This window comes from Vicia villosa, unplaced genomic scaffold (assembly GCF_029867415.1).
Source record: "Vicia villosa cultivar HV-30 ecotype Madison, WI unplaced genomic scaffold, Vvil1.0 ctg.001856F_1_1, whole genome shotgun sequence".
In the NCBI taxonomy this organism is placed as follows: Eukaryota; Viridiplantae; Streptophyta; class Magnoliopsida; order Fabales; family Fabaceae; genus Vicia; species Vicia villosa.
In genome coordinates, this window is record NW_026705752.1 from 59,813 (window position 1) to 78,725 (window position 18,913).

Here is an 18,913-nt window from a genome sequence, read left to right on the forward strand (position 1 = left end):
CCCTGAACATATGGTGTAAGTAGGTATTCACAGGAACGTCCATAAAAAAGACCGACAAAGATGGCATCACAAAGAACTAAAGCAAAAGAAAACTTTCTATCAAGACGCAATCAAAGTTTGATTCTATTATTGTCGGATTTTTCGTATGACCTATATTCCCGTCACAAAGTTAAATACTTATTTTATCACTTAAAGTTAAATACTTATAGAAGTATGTTGCAACGCGGTGCATCGCAGAGAATTTGCATCCTGGTCTTTTAGCTTCAAAAACACTGCACTTGAGATATAATTTAGAATTACATGGATAATTTACCGTAAACTAACTATTTTTCCAGCCAAAATGTCGAAGAAACAGCAACATCCTTAATTGACACACATAAATGCAAACACTAACCTGCTAGGAAGAGCAGCACAGGCATTGTGAAATCCTGATTGAGATGTAGAATCAAGCTCTTCCTTCCTTTGTAACTGATTTTACTAATTTCTGATTTTACTAATTTAGTATTAGAGGTTGCATAGTTAGTTAGGAAGTTAGTTGGAATATTCTGTTAGTTTGTTATAGTTAGTTAGAGTTTCATCTTTTGATTCTCAATTAACTATATAAACATAACTACGATGTAACATCCATTAAGCTCAATATTCATTTTCTGAAGCTTCAAGCTCTCACATTCACTTCTTCTTCTCTACTTTTCTTCTGCATTCTTGCTCATCCATGACTGCCACAATGCATTCATGGCTGTTATGAATTCTAACATGGTATCTTGAGCCTGTCCGTTCTACCTGTGATCATGCCTCCTCGTTTAGCTCCCGTTGATCCATAATTAGATCCAACTAGTCCTTATTATGTTCATCCTAGCGGTGGCCCTTCCACTGTCAAGGTTACACCGATTCTCGAAGGATTCAATTATCATTCTTGGGCTAGATCGACGCGTCGTGCTTTAGGTGGTAAAATGAAGCTTGAGTTTGTGGATGGATCTCTACCAGTTCCAGATGATGATTTCGATCCATCTTTCCGTGCGTGGAATCGTTGTAACATGTTAGTTCATTCTTGGTTGCTCAATTTGGTTTCTGAATCGATTGCTGTGTTTATGGAAAATGCGCTCGATGTTTGGAATGATTTGAAGGAGCGATTTTCTCAAGGAGATATGATACGCGTTTCAGAATTGCAGCAAGAAATCGATGTCCTCAAACAAGAATCTAAATCTGTCACTGAATTCTATTCTACCCTGAAGATTCTTTGGGAAGAATTGGAAATTTATATGCCAATTCCCAACTGTGTATGCAGAGTTCGATGTTCATGTGAAGCTATGCGGCAAGCTAGGAAGAATCACAGTCTTTTTATGCAATCAGGTTCTTGACAGGCCTGAATGAGCATTTATCTGTAGTTAAGTCACAAATACTCCTTATGGATCCATTCCCCTCTATGAACAAGATTTTTTCAAGGGTGCTTCAACATGAGAGGCAAGGCAAATTTGCTACAGTTGATGAATCTCAAGCTCTAATCAATGCAGTTGGATACAAGAAGTTTAACTCCCAACAAGGTAATTCAGTTTCTCAGCATAACACTTCTAAATCTACGGTTTGCACTCATGTTAGAATCCAAAATGTGGATATTTGTCGATAAACTTTTGTGGTATTTTGATAACTTTTCTCATTACTTTTCTATTTAATTTCGGTTCGTAATAGTGTAAATAAATAAAATCGAGTTTAGTAGTAAGTATAGTATTTTTTAAGCTTTTCTTATGTTTTTTGTAGGTTCTATGCATTTTGGCAAGTAATAGGAGGTAAGGATGCAATTTGGAGCAAGTTTGGAGGCTTAATGAAGAAGTTTGGTTCAGCAAGGGCCGCTCAGCGGCCACTAAGCGCGCTTTCCAGGGGCGAAAGGAAAATTTGTGCTCAGCAAGTCCCGCTTAGCGGCCTCAGCCCGCTTAGCGGTCTCCAGCGTGGAAGCAGATATTTTTGGTGCTCCGCTTAGCGGCAGTCTGGGCGCTAAGCGGCGGTACTTTTTCAAGTGGCTACTTTTAGGCACTTAGAGATATTTTTGAGGATCCTTATCTTGTTCTATTCATTGTTACCAACCATACGCTCTAGGGCAAGAGAAGAGGAGAGAAAAACTCATAAATCTTCAAGATTTCTCAAGCATTTTTCTTCATCATCTTTGAATTTCTATGCTAGGAGGTCTTGTGTTGATGTTTGTTGTTGAAGCTATGGATAGCTAAACTCCTCATGTGTCAAGATTAGAGGTAGTTAGCTTGTAGAGTATGTATTTAGCTTGATCTTTTGTATATGAACCTTGTTGGTGATTAATATATGGTGAATATCTTTGTATTCATGTTTATATGTTGTTTTGATACACTATTGATAGATATGTTTCAAATCTTGACCAAAAGGGTATTCATCTATCAACAATCAAACTCTAGAGATAGATTTGTGAGTTGATAATCACTTGTATCAAACTTAAAGGTTATTATGTCAACTGTCGGCATGAGAGATCATCTGACGGTTAATATAATAACAATCACGACACTGCTTTAGAGATAAACAGTATCGAGAGGATACGTGATTGTATTAATCATTGATATGTTCATATACATGATCATCATAGTATATACAAAAGCAAGCTAACGAAAACTAATCTTGACACAGTTTTACCAAACCGTTTTTAAACCCGAAGTTATTGTCTTTAATTTCTTTTCATGCTATTTATTTTTCATGACATTAAAAGCATCCAAAACCTTAACTCAAAATACACTGAGCTGTAGAACGGCGATAATATCGCATCAATCCCTGAGGAGACGATACTAAGAATACTTATCCTATATTTTTTAACAAAATGGCGCCGTTGCCGGGGATTGGCGTTAAGATATTATAAGCATAGCAATAGTTTTTGTGTGTTTTGAGTATAAATATTAGTATTATTGCCTAGTCTTTGCTCACTTTTTGGTTAGTGTTTCAGCTCTGGTTTATGCGTGGGAGTGTCCCAGCAGATCAGCTTCTTTTTGATCCAGAAATTGAAAGAACCGCAAGGAGATTGAACAGTAAAACCAGAAGAAGAAGGAAACTAGCCAAAGAACGAAGATTAGCCCAAGAAGCTACTACTTCATCAGCACCACAAGTTATAGAAGAAGAGATGGCAGGGCATGGAGAACAGGACCCACCGCCACCACCACCACCGCCGCCAAGAGCACCATGTGCTAATAGTCCAAGAAGAGCAGCCCAGTTTGCACGAAATGACAACAATGCAAGAAATTCTGAAATGAAGACTGGCATTCTTCAGCTACTTTATGCTAGTCCCTTTGCAGGTCTTGACCATGAGGACCCATATACACACTTGACAAAGTTTTATGAAATTGCTGGAGCAGTCGGAGCCCCTGAAAGAGAGGAAGAGCAGGTGTTTAAGAGGTTATTCCCTCACTCCTTGATCGGCAAAGCAAAGGATTGGTATCTAGACCAACCCACTCAAACCATGACAAATTGGAATGAGTTAGAAGAAAAGTTTCTTGATAGGTTCTTCCCTCAGTCACGGTTACTTGAAGCAAAAACAGCAATTTCAGTGTTCTCTCAAGGTGTGAATGAAACTCTTAATGAAGCATGGGAAAGGTATAAGTCAATGTTGAGAAAATGTCCGAGTCATGGCTTTGATGAACTCACCCAGATTCACATTTTTCGTAATGGCTTACAACCACAACCGAAGCTTCTTTTAGATGCTACTGCTGGAGGTTCCTTGATGGCTAAGACAGCAGAGGAGGCCATAGAGATAATTGAGAAAATGGCCAGGAATGATCATCAGGTGCAACATAATCGAGGAGTTGTTCAAAAGAAACCGGGACTTATCGAATTAGGAACCAATGATGCTATTCTAGCTCAGAACAAGCTTCTTTCTCAACAAGTGGAGGAGCTTACAAAACAAATGGCAAGGTTACCTCAATAACTCAAGGAATTACATGATCCTAACAAGAACAAACAAGTTGCTTCGTGTGAGCTTTGTAGTGGAGACCACCCTACCGGATATTGTCCACCGGTGAATGAAGTGAATTACATGGCGAATCAAAATCAAGGAGGCTATCAACAAAGACAAGCTCCTTACCAAAACCAAGGTGGATACCAACAAAGGCCTAATGCACCACAATATAGCCAAGGGTGGAGACAAGATAATTATCAACAAAGACAAAGTCCTTATCAACAACAACCACCTTCTCAAGACAAGCCTTCAAAGTTGGAGGAGACTCTAAATCAATTCATGCAAGCATCAATGGCAAATCAAAAGAGTAATGAAGCGGCTATAAAGAATTTAGAGACTCAAGTCGGCCAACTTGCGAAACAACTCACCGAGAAGCAAACCGGACCATCATTCACGGCAAACACTCAAACCAATCCTAAGGAGCATTGCAAAGCGGTTGTAACTAGGAGTGGGAGGGTGCTTGAAAGTGAAGTGGAGAAGGAAGATGAGGAGGAGGAAGTTAGGATGGAAAAGGAGAAAGAGGTGGAAAGTGAAGTAGAACTAAAGAAAAATGAGGGAGTCTTAGTTGAAAATGAGAGTGAAGAAAAAAGTGAGGAAGAAAAAGAAAAAAATAGAGAGAAAAAGAGAAAGATTAAAGAAGGAAAGAAGAAAGTTATGAGTCCTCCCGTTCGTAATTTACCTTACCCTCATGCTCCAACAAAGAAAGATAATGAGAGGCAATATGCTCGTTTTTTGGACATATTTCGGCAATTGCAAATTAATATCCCTTTTGGGGAAGCTTTGGAGCAAATGCCAAAGTATGCAAAATTTATGAAGGACATCCTCACAAAGAAAAGAAGTTACACCGAGCCCGAAACGGTTGTTCTTGATGCGAAGTGTAGTGCGATCATCCAATGTACTTTACCGAGGAAGGAAAGAGATCCGGGAAGAGTCACTTTGCCGGTTACTATTGGTGATATTCATGTCGGAAGAGGTTTGATTGATTTGGGTTCAAGTATCAATTTGATTCCTTTATCTATGGTCAAGAGGTTAGGTATTGTTGATATGAAAGATACAAGGATGACACTTCAATTAGCGGATAAGTCTACAGCTCGCCCTTTTGGAATAGCGGAGGACTTACTTGTGAAAGTTGACAAGTTCTTGTTTCCGGTTGATTTTGTTGTTATTGACATGGAGGAAGATGTTGATACCCCATTGATACTAGGAAGACCTTTTATGAAGACGGCAAGGATGATGATTGACATTGATGATGGTTTGATGAAATTGAGATTTCAAGATGAGGAAGTGTGTTTTGATCTCTTTGAAGCAATGAAACATCCAAGTGATAATGGTGATTGTTTTAGAATTGATGCTATGGAGGAAGTTATCATGCAAGTTGAAAGTAGAGCTCATGTGTTCAATCCTCTTGAGAAAACATTAACCAAAGCTCTTGATGTTCTCAATGAAGAAGAAGAAAAAGAGATTGAAGAGTGTTTGCGAGATCTTGATGTTTTGAAGAGATAAGTCCTTTTGAAGCAAAGATGGAGGAGTTGAAAGATGAGCCAAAGGTGGAAGAAACCAAATTAGAATTGAAGATGTTACCGCCCCATTTGAAATATGTTTTTCTTGAAGAAGGTGGTAAGAAGCCGGTGATAATTAGTGGTTCATTGTCTAAAAAGGAGGAAGAGAAATTAATTCATGTGTTGAAAGCTAACAAGGAGGCGATATGATGGGTTCTTTCCGATCTAAAAGGAATTAGTCCGGCCTATTGTATGCATAAAATTATGATGGAGGAGGATTTTAAACCGGTAGCTCAACCTCAACGCCGGTTGAATCCTACAATGAAAGAAGTTGTAAGAAAGGAAGTGGTGAAACTATTGGAAGCCGGAATGATTTATCCTATTTCCGATAGTGCATGGGTGAGTCCAGTCCAAGTGGTACCAAAGAAAGGAGGAATGACCGTGATCACAAATGAAAAGAACGAGTTGATTCCGACAAGGACCGTGACGGGGTGGAGGATGTGTATTGATTACCGAAAGCTTAACCAAGCTACTAGGAAAGATCACTTCCCTTTGCCTTTTATGGACCAAATGTTGGAAAGGTTATCGGGTCAAGAGTTCTATTGTTTCTTGGATGGCTACTCCGGATACAACCAAATTTCGGTCAATCCGGAAGATCAAGAGAAAACGGCATTCACTTGTCCCTTTGGAATTTTTGCTTATAGGCGAATGCCGTTTGGATTGTGTAATGCACCGGCCACTTTCCAAAGATGTATGCAAGCTATCTTTTCGGATTTCATAGAAAAGACAATGGAAGTTTTCATGGATGACTTCTCCGTTTTTGGAGCTTCATTTGATCTTTGTTTGAAGAATTTGGATGCCGTGTTGAAAAGATGTGTTGAAACCAACTTGGTCCTCAATTGGGAAAAATGCAATTTCATGGTTACCGAAGGCATAGTTCTTGGTCACAAAGTTTCTTCCAAAGGAATTGAAGTAGACCGAGCAAAAGTGGAGGTTATTGAGAAGTTGCCACCGCCAACAAATGTCAAAGGAATTCGAAGCTTCTTAGGCCATGCGGGATTCTATAGAAGATTTATCAAGGACTTCTCAAAGATTGCAAAGCCTTTGAGCAACTTGCTCAACAAAGATAAGTCTTTTGTTTTTGATAATGCATGCCTTTTAGCTTTTAATGAATTGAAACAAAGATTGACCACTGCACCCATAATCATAGCGCCCGATTGGAAACTTGACTTTGAACTAATGTGTGACGCTAGTGATTATGCGGTAGGAGCGGTGTTGGGTCAAAGAAAAGGAAAAAATTTTCATGCTATACATTATGCTAGTAAGGTTCTTAATGAAGCACAAATTAATTATGCAACAACTGAAAAAGAACTACTAGCTATTGTATATGCATTAGAAAAATTTAGGTCCTATTTAATTGGTTCGAAAGTTGTTGTTTACACTGACCATGCAGCGATAAAGTATTTGCTTACCAAGCCGGATTCAAAGCAAAGGCTCATTAGGTGGATATTGTTGCTACAAGAATTCCACTTAGAGATTAGAGACAAGAAAGGAGCGGAAAACTTGGTAGCGGATCATTTGTCAAGGTTGGTGAATGAGGAGGTGACAAACAAAGAAGAAGAGGTTTTGGAATCATTCCCAGATGAAAAGTTGTTCATGGTGCAAGACCAAGAAAGACCGTGGTTTGCGGAAATGGCTAATCATAAGGCATCGGGTTGGATACCGGAAGAGTTAAGCAAAAGTGCAAGAAAGAAGTTCCTTCATGATGCCAAGTTCTTTGTATGGGATGATCCTTACTTATTCAAAATTGGTGTGGATGGTGTGTTGCGGAGATGTGTGACAAAGGAAGAAGCAAAGAGAATTTTGTGGCATTGTCATAACTCACCTTATGGTGGACACTATGGCGGACAAAGGACGGCGGCAAAAGTTCTCCAATCCGGGTTCTATTGGCCTACGTTATTCAAAGATGCCTACTTGCATGCAAAAAGTTGTGACAATTGTCAAAGAAGTGGTGGAGTGAGTAAGAGGAATGAGATGCCATTGACAAATATGTTAGAAGTGGAAGTGTTTGATTGTTGGGGAATAGACTTTGTAGGACCATTTCCTTCATCTTTTGGTTGTGAGTATATTTTGGTTGCGGTTGATTATGTTTCAAAATGGGTGGAGGCAATAGCATGTCCAAAGGCGGATGGAAAGACCGTAATCAAGTTCTTAAAGAAAAACATTTTCACAAGGTTTGGAACACCAAGGATTCTCATTAGTGATGGTGGCTCACATTTTTGCAACACACAACTTGAAAAAGTCTTACAACAATATGGTGTGAAGCATAAGGTAACCACGACTTATCATCCACAAGCTAATGGTCAAGCCGAAGTTTCCAACCGAGAAATTAAAAGAATCTTCGAAAAAACTGTTTCTTCATCAAGAAAGGATTGGTCACAAAAGTTGGATGATGCTTTATGGGCTTACCGTACGGCATACAAGGCACCGATTGGTTTTACTCCGTTTCAAATGGTTTACGGGAAGAGTTGTCATTTACCCGTAGAATTGGAGCATAAGGCATTTTGGGCCTTGAAGTTGCTTAACTTTGATCCTAAGGCAAGTGGTGAAATGAGAAGATTGCAATTGCTTGAAATGGAAGAATTGCGATTACAAGCCTATGAATCCAACAAAATCTACAAGGAGAAAGTGAAGGGGTATCATGATAAAAAGATTATGGAGAAGGAGTTCAAGGAAGGCCAAATGGTTCTATTATTCAATTCAAGATTGAAGTTGTTTCCGGGCAAATTGAAATCCAAATGGTCGGGTCCGTTCCGAATCAAGGAAGTAAAAGACTATGGAGCGGTTGTGCTTGAAAATCCGACAACAAATGAAAGTTGGACTGTGAATGGCCAAAGACTCAAGCCGTATCTTGGTGGTGAAGTCGATCGAAGTTCGGAATCCGTTCCGATTTTTGATCCGTAAAGCCGCCATGGACCGTCGAGCTAACCGACGTTAAACAAAGCGCTAGTTGGGAGGCACCCCAACATTGTAAGTATTTTATGTTTTGTGTGTGTTGTGACTGTTAGGAAAGTCGGGAAAAATCGGGGCTTGGGAGACTGCTGAGAATTCTGCTGAAAAACAGCATTTTACTGATACCGCTAAGCGGCCATCACACCGCTAAGCGGCCAAACAAAAATGCAGAAAAAAAATAATGTGGGCCAAAGGGTCTGACCCGGCCTGTAACACCCTTCTAAACCCCCGCGGAAAATAGAATAATATTCAGAGTAAACATGAAATACAAGGATGTCACAACTTCTTTAACATAAAATACCATAGTCATTTGTCATGCTACACGAGGAACCACTTAACATAATTACAATTCATGTTCAACACAGCGGATTATAATTCATAACATTGCATATTCATCATCATTCATGCAAGTTCTCTAATACAATTATAAAACAACAAAGACCGACATAATAATTCGTCTCTAAACTATCGTTCCCCAGTGTTACAATCAGAGCATGACTCGACACGAACTACGGGCTAGCCTATAAGCTATCTTCACCCAATCAAGACGCCGCTACATCCTTTATCTGAAATCATCAAAGTAAGGGTGAGTTTCATTCGAATTAATAAGCATTATGCAATCATAAGTAATAAAATCTCATAGTAATTATCATCCACTCAATCATACATATAATCAGAATTATTACAACAAGTAAACATCAATCCAACAATATTGGCCATCGGCCCACAACTCATCAATTATACCAATGATCAAGTTATATTAACGACATATTCTTAATACATCAATCATATAAACACACCAAGGCATAACACTGAATTCCATCCAATCATGTTATAACCAATGCATATGATTAAACTGACACTATGCATGTGGTACCATACATGGGATATACCCATCCAACTGATATCCTCATCACTGAGATACAGTTTAACCAGCACCGATTCCACACACAGGGAATCATGCTCACCAAATATCCAGCACCGATTCCACACACTGGGAATCATGCTCACCAAAATATCCAGCACCGATTCCACACACTGGGAATCATGCTCACCAAAATATCCAGCACCGATTCCACACACTGGGAATCATGCTCACCAAAATATCCAGCACCGATTCCACACACTGGGAATCATGCTCACCAAAATATCCAGCACCGATTCCACACACTGGGAATCATGCTCACCAAAATATCCAGCACCGATTCCCCACACTGGGAATCATGCCCACCGTTTTGATCCACTTTCATCACCGGGATCCATCACCAAAAATGTATGCCAATGAATGCAACATATAACATGCTTACAACATCACCAATCCGATGTAACACATCGTCTCATTATCATCACCAAATCATCACCAATAAGCATATATATATTCTTAGCATTCATACAAACATATCACACATACATTCACCACAGTTCACATGTTAATATTAACAGTATATTAACATTCATAAATCATCAATCATCACCACGTTCATACATCGTTACATCTAACATCATTGCACACAATGTAACCAATTATCAAAACAACCCAACAACATAATCACAAAACATGTATTCATTTACGACATGTTATAAACCAACATCACCCAATGAATATCACAATCTCATCACCAATACAGAACATGCATCAATAGTCATATATATAAGCACATATACATATACTATCTTTCAATTCATTAATAATTAAATCGAGTTTAAAAAGTAAAGTTGGCTATTGCCCATTTTATCAATTCATCAGATAAAGCATCTCATTAGCTTCGCAACGCCCAAAACGGCACATAAATCGGATACTCGGATCAAAAGTTATGAGTTTTCAAAGATAAAACATTTTTAGAAAAAGTGCTGCAGGAACGGGGTTGTCCCTACGTGGGAACCGGTTCCTGGCAGCTTCAAAGTCTCGTCTCTGGTTTTTACTATGGGGAACCGGGTTGTCCCTACATGGGAACCGGTTCCCAGCTACCCAGAACCCATATTTCTCTGTTTTTACAAGGGGGAACCGGTTCGTCCCACATGGGAACCGGTTCCTACGTACCTGCACAGCAAAAATCACTATTTTGACAGCTTTTACCCTATCCCATAACCCCAATTTCAGGTACATACGAACATACACACAATTATCATTGATTTTCACACAATTACACATTTCAAACAAGTTATTGACATGCATTAACATCATATATCACAAGTATCAACAAAATCATGTCAATTCATACAAGATTATCAAAACCTAACAAATTCCCAACCCGACACGTACGATTGAACTGGACCACAATCCTAATCAATCATACTACCTACAATCACATAAGGAATACTAACCCGAAGAATCCCCCCTTACCTCAGAGTCGAACTTCGAAGGTTCTCTTCCCCTTTGGCTCTTCTCACTTTCACGTGTTCTCCTTTCTTCAGACTCAGTTCCTGCTTCTCCTTCCTCTTTTCCCCAAATTCCTTATTTTATGAAAAATAAAATAAATATTATAATGGGCTTGCTTAGTCAACACCCCCTCTTCTGCTAATCACCACTCTAGGCCCAAATGTCAATATTTCACCATTTTCCAAATAATTCCAAATAAAAATACTAAAATTCCAATTATTTAATTTAAATCCAAATTAAATTAATAAACTGAAATTATGGGGTGTTACAACTCTCCCCCACTAAAAGAGTTTTCGTCCTCGAAAACATACCTTAGACGAAAAGTCTCGGGATAGGAGTACTTCATTTGACTCTCCCATTCTCCGTTAACACCTTCTTAGTCGAGTCTCAAAATTCATCTGACATAACCAACATAAGCATATCTCATGCATTCAATCTCCGCCCTTACTTCGCATCTGACCATCCCAGGGTATACCACTCGCTATACTCCAACGATTAACGACAATGAAACTTCGAGGTACGATCCATACAATACACTCAACAACTGAATAATACAATTACATAATCCATGGTATGATCGCAACTGATCAACACTGTAGTAATGGATTCCATTTACTCACGTACCAACCTTAGGCACACTCTTGCAATTGAGCGATAAAGTAATACTTACACTTACTCAAAGCAAATTCCCGAGTTACTTCATCTATTAAAAACATTCCCACTATCGGAACAAGCACACATCAGTAGTTATAATTACATAGCTCATTATCCTCAATATACCATTGCTTACAAGGTAGCTCAATTGAGTCCCACTCTCCACTAAGAATCAGATTAACTTCGTCCTTCGCAGAGTATAATTCCACATTATATTCATAAATTTACATAACACCTTACAACAGTACGAAATTATTATAGCGTCATGTAATATCAATTATTCTTCTTAACTCCTCCGAATACATACTCGTTAGCTACGTACAACCATAACAACATATCCATCGTCTCGGCAATTATTCAAAAGGTCATAATCCTTTGGCACGACATCCTTACGTCCACGAGATTCTAAACCCAACATATAGATAAACACATATTCTCCATGTAGGATTTCCGACATATTCATTCTCACTACTCACGAGTAGCACTCATAACACCACTTTACATCATACTTTCGCTGTACGACTACGACTACTCGTCTTAAGTCACCGTCCAATGCTTTGCACCCCTTCATATTCACTTCCTCATAAGTTCCCACAATATGGTGAGTGGTTATTCTCACCTCTCAACCTTCACCACATCTTATACCATTAAGGTAACAAGCAATCTCATACTATCTATATGACTCCGCCTACTATCAACAAGAGATTAAGGGTGATCAAGTCCTCAATTTGTCAATAGATAGCCGACAATCATGTTTAAGCATAAACCGTTGTTACTACATAATAGTGTCCTTCCTGAGTTTATACTCAACTCATTAACATTGTCTAATTCTCTACGGTGTCCTTCTTCTAGAATTCTCAACCCGGTAACATCTTGAACGCAAACGCGACTTCTAGACCTCATTACACCATCCTCGTTAATTCTGAATTCGCCGTCTTTACCTTTGTAATTCAAGGTCGACTTATCAGCTTTCTGGCTTTCTCTAATCTTGTCTAGAATACCATTAGTCAGTCTCAGCATACCCAATCCACATTAGTAGGAGCACCTTCACATACCAAACTTAATTCTCTGAATTGTTCAATTCAATCCAACTCTTTCACCATCAGTATCGACAATTTTAGAGGCAACCTTGAACCATACAAATAATGTCACTGCAACATCAAAACAAAACCATGGCTGCCAAATCTAAATCATGAGTCAGATAATTCCTTTTCTGCGCTTTCAATCGTCCCGACGCATAAGTTACTACTTACTGATTTTACATCAATACACCATCCAAACCCATCAACGACGCATCACAATATACCACAAATGGTTCCAAAGTCTATTTCACTTTTTCTACTGATTCCTTCATCACTCAAATCCATCAATATTTAAATCATCTTTATCCGCTTATTTATTAAGGACATATTCTACTCGACTTCGTTCCGAACAATCGCGGTAATAAGCATTCCTATTTCAACACTGGTCTAGGCCTCTTTATACAACATCATAATATCTCCTCATAGGACCACTCTACTGTATTTATAACTCTTCCACAAGTTATAACATAATCTCACCTCTTCGTAGTCTCAAACGACACCCTAATCCGATACTCAAAGTTCAAGATATGAATGTTTCTAACCGTTACCCAAGATACAATACCGATACCATGCAACGAAACTCTATACGACATCTCCAAAACTTCTCAATTGGCACATTTAATCTCTAAGATTGCTTCTCAACAAGCCTCCTCATTATTCCTTTATTCTGTTTAACTCTGACACTGACATCCCATGCCGCACCAACGAACAATCTAGTTCTAAGGACAAGTGTAACCGTAACTTCACCTCTTTCTAACATCATCCTAACACAATTAAATATGTTACAGCTGCTGCAACCATTTTTATAACAAGGTTCATCTCGTTAGCTTTCCGACGCTTCAAACGGAACTCAAATCGGATGTCCAGAACTCCAGTTATGAATTTTCGAAGTTTCATAACGATTCAGCAATCTTCCTGCGATTTGCTTACGAAAATTCTGCTCCAAAACTCATCCTCTTCAAATTAATCTCATTATTAACATCATCTTATCACATCTCTTCACTTCCAAACTTCTTATAACTTAAACAACACATTTCATCGCTGAAGTTCGATTTCTGCAACATCCTGAAACCAAATTCATGTACGCCATCATCAACCTTCTTATCCTTGAGATCATATTCGTCTCTTTGCATTACTCGCACTTCGAAACTTTCTCAACAACATCGATAACCTCTCCCATCATCTCAATTACTTACTAGTAATCCCACGACAAGGTCTACGACAATACTTCTTTTAATCACTGCTTCAACAACAACCTTTTACATAGGGCTACTCATACAACAACATCGCAGTACGTCAGTAGCACTTGAGGCATCACAACTTCCAAATTCCATTTCTCAGAAATAACCATCATCTACTCCGAGACACTCCGACTGAACAACAACCACGGTCTTCAGTCCATGTCACCTTCGCTTCAGAAAACAATAACTCCACACTCTTGTACTACTGCCCCACGCATCTCTCTAACATCTTGCATCTGAGACATATCCGAGAAGCATGACTTCTCCCCCACTAGTTTCAATCCCACTTCTGCAAGCAAACCGTTAGAACACACTGGGTACCGACAGTGTTTCTCACACATGTCGCATACCGACAGGAATTAACAACAAGACTCTGGTCACAAGGACCGACTATGCTCTGATACCACTATTGTAACACCCTTCTAAACCCCCGCGGAAAATAGAATAATATTCAGAGTAAACATGAAATACAAGGATGTCACAACTTCTTTAACATAAAATACCATAGTCATTTGTCATGCTACACGAGGAACCACTTAACATAATTACAATTCATGTTCAACACAGCGGATTATAATTCATAACATTGCATATTCATCATCATTCATGCAAGTTCTCTAATACAATTATAAAACAACAAAGACCGACATAATAATTCGTCTCTAAACTATCGTTCCCCAGTGTTACAATCAGAGCATGACTCGACACGAACTACGGGCTAGCCTATAAGCTATCTTCACCCAATCAAGACGCCGCTACATCCTTTATCTGAAATCATCAAAGTAAGGGTGAGTTTCATTCGAATTAATAAGCATTATGCAATCATAAGTAATAAAATCTCATAGTAATTATCATCCACTCAATCATACATATAATCAGAATTATTACAACAAGTAAACATCAATCCAACAATATTGGCCATCGGCCCACAACTCATCAATTATACCAATGATCAAGTTATATTAACGACATATTCTTAATACATCAATCATATAAACACACCAAGGCATAACACTGAATTCCATCCAATCATGTTATAACCAATGCATATGATTAAACTGACACTATGCATGTGGTACCATACATGGGATATACCCATCCAACTGATATCCTCATCACTGAGATACAGTTTAACCAGCACCGATTCCACACACAGGGAATCATGCTCACCAAATATCCAGCACCGATTCCACACACTGGGAATCATGCTCACCAAAATATCCAGCACCGATTCCACACACTGGGAATCATGCTCACCAAAATATCCAGCACCGATTCCACACACTGGGAATCATGCTCACCAAAATATCCAGCACCGATTCCACACACTGGGAATCATGCTCACCAAAATATCCAGCACCGATTCCACACACTGGGAATCATGCTCACCAAAATATCCAGCACCGATTCCCCACACTGGGAATCATGCCCACCGTTTTGATCCACTTTCATCACCGGGATCCATCACCAAAAATGTATGCCAATGAATGCAACATATAACATGCTTACAACATCACCAATCCGATGTAACACATCGTCTCATTATCATCACCAAATCATCACCAATAAGCATATATATATTCTTAGCATTCATACAAACATATCACACATACATTCACCACAGTTCACATGTTAATATTAACAGTATATTAACATTCATAAATCATCAATCATCACCACGTTCATACATCGTTACATCTAACATCATTGCACACAATGTAACCAATTATCAAAACAACCCAACAACATAATCACAAAACATGTATTCATTTACGACATGTTATAAACCAACATCACCCAATGAATATCACAATCTCATCACCAATACAGAACATGCATCAATAGTCATATATATAAGCACATATACATATACTATCTTTCAATTCATTAATAATTAAATCGAGTTTAAAAAGTAAAGTTGGCTATTGCCCATTTTATCAATTCATCAGATAAAGCATCTCATTAGCTTCGCAACGCCCAAAACGGCACATAAATCGGATACTCGGATCAAAAGTTATGAGTTTTCAAAGATAAAACATTTTTAGAAAAAGTGCTGCAGGAACGGGGTTGTCCCTACGTGGGAACCGGTTCCTGGCAGCTTCAAAGTCTCGTCTCTGGTTTTTACTATGGGGAACCGGGTTGTCCCTACATGGGAACCGGTTCCCAGCTACCCAGAACCCATATTTCTCTGTTTTTACAAGGGGGAACCGGTTCGTCCCACATGGGAACCGGTTCCTACGTACCTGCACAGCAAAAATCACTATTTTGACAGCTTTTACCCTATCCCATAACCCCAATTTCAGGTACATACGAACATACACACAATTATCATTGATTTTCACACAATTACACATTTCAAACAAGTTATTGACATGCATTAACATCATATATCACAAGTATCAACAAAATCATGTCAATTCATACAAGATTATCAAAACCTAACAAATTCCCAACCCGACACGTACGATTGAACTGGACCACAATCCTAATCAATCATACTACCTACAATCACATAAGGAATACTAACCCGAAGAATCCCCCCTTACCTCAGAGTCGAACTTCGAAGGTTCTCTTCCCCTTTGGCTCTTCTCACTTTCACGTGTTCTCCTTTCTTCAGACTCAGTTCCTGCTTCTCCTTCCTCTTTTCCCCAAATTCCTTATTTTATGAAAAATAAAATAAATATTATAATGGGCTTGCTTAGTCAACACCCCCTCTTCTGCTAATCACCACTCTAGGCCCAAATGTCAATATTTCACCATTTTCCAAATAATTCCAAATAAAAATACTAAAATTCCAATTATTTAATTTAAATCCAAATTAAATTAATAAACTGAAATTATGGGGTGTTACACGGCCCAGTTCAAAAAGGAAACAAGTTATGAGGGGCTGAGCGGCCAGAAACCCTAGCCACCTCATTTCTCCCCAAATTTTCAAGTTTCCAAGTTCCCTCTTTTCCTCTTTCAACCTTTGCATCCATTTTTGGAAGGAATTTCTTGTTTTCAACTCATCTTCATCAATTCTCTTTTTCATTTGGGTGTGCAAGGTAAATGTTTGTTATTTTCTTTGAAAAAGTTTGTGTAAATTGGTAGTAGTAGTAGGTAATGTTTAGAATTGTTCATATTTATAGATTTTAGGTTTAGATTGTGATTAAGTTGTTGTTTTTGTGAATTGATTTCTGGAATTTGTGTGTTAAAAACCCTAGTTTGTGTAAATTAGGTTAGTTTAGTGATTAGGCAAAGAAGAGTTAGTATTGCATTCATCACTGGTTGCCATATTTGATGCAGAAGGAGTGAAGAGAGTGTAGGAGTTAGCAAGTTCTAGCAGCCTGCATTTCTGCAGAATTTTTCTGAGAAATCGCAGGGCCGCTAAGCGGCCGTGACCCCGCTAAGCGGCGGATGCTGATGACAGAAAAATGTTTCTGTTTCTGGTTCAGTTCAGTTCAGTCAATCTAAGTTGGATCTAATGCACTCAAATGGCTCTGTTTTTCTGCAATATTATGTGTTTAACAGTGTGGTGTGCTTTTTGTTGTAATGTGCAGATGACTTCTCGCCAAAGCCGAAGCAAAAGAGGACGATTCCCAGGCTCTAGTTCTGGACAAGCTCCCGTTCCCGTAGCACCCCAATTTGACAGTGCAAGGTTTTTGAGTGCTGAGCACCAAGAGTGGTTTGGACGGTTGTGCGGCAGAAAAATTTTACCGGAGAAAATCTTTGACCTCAAGCCTAATGGGGAGTATAGGCAATTTGTGGAAAACATGCATCATCGTAGGTGGGATGTTCTTTTGCAGCCGAGTACTCGTATCAATGTGGATATTGTGAGGGAATTTTATGCTAATGCGATGCCAACGGAAGATACGAAGTATGTGCGCAAAACAGTTGTGAGGGGGAGAGTCATTTCATTCAACCGGGCTGCCATTAGTTCTTATCTTGGTGATCCATTAGCCCTTCCTGAAAATGGGTGTGAGTATGCAAGGATACATAGAGCAAGGCAGTGGAATATGGATGAAGTAGCAGAGACTCTTTCTTTTGAGAGTCGTGGTTTTTCTCTTAACCCATCTGGCATACCAGTGAAGATGGACCAAAGGAACATGAATCAGATGGCTCAACTCTACCTTACCTTGCTTCTGAACAACTTGAAGCCGAAGAGCCACAACAGTGATCTCACTTTAGCTAACTCCTGTTTGTTATTTTCTATGATGACAGGTATAGAGATTGACATTGCTCAGATTATTTCTGAGGAGATGCGAGAGGTGGCTTCTAGTGGGCACCCTTTAGGGAGTCGACTTGCTGGTCAACTCCCTTATCCTGCTTTGATTATGGGATTGTGCAGGAGGGCTAGGGTGGAGATTCCAGATGAGGTTCAGATGGCTATTACTAGCAAGGTGGATGAGAGTTATGTTGCTCGGTTTTGTTCTCCACGGGGAAAGGGTCGTTTTCAACCACAACCTGAAGCAGTAGCTCCTCCTGCCGGCCAAGCAAGGTATAATCAGCAAATGGCTTGCAGGTATAGTTGGGATTATATGGATGCTTTGCGCAGGTCGGAGGCTACCATTCACGACTCTTTGCACCGCTTGTACTTGAAGATGAGCGATCCTTCCAGTGTGACATCTTTTACTACAAATGAGCAGTATGAGGCCATTTGTAACTATTCGGAGGATAGGCCATTCTTTAGGAATGGGGGAGGAGCTAATGAAGAAGAAGGTGATGAAGGAAATCACGAAGAATAGGAGGATGGTGATGAGTGATGATGCATACCTTTTGGTGATGTTGTTATGTTTTATTGTGTTTGTTTACTAGTACTTTAATTTTCCGTTGAATAGTTAGTTGTTGGATTACTTTGTTACCATCCTTAGGGATGTGTTTTGTTTTGTTGTAATGAAGTAGCAAATGGTGCTACTAAGACATCTTTGAGGCATTTGCCATTGGCAATTTGTCTCTATAATATTATATCATATTAGGTGTGTGTTATATTTTGTGTTTTTGTTATAGTGTTAAGTTTGTGTAATTATATAATATAGTTATAGTAAATATAATAAGTAGTGCTAGTAATATTATAATAGTACTAATAATATAATAGTAGTAATTAT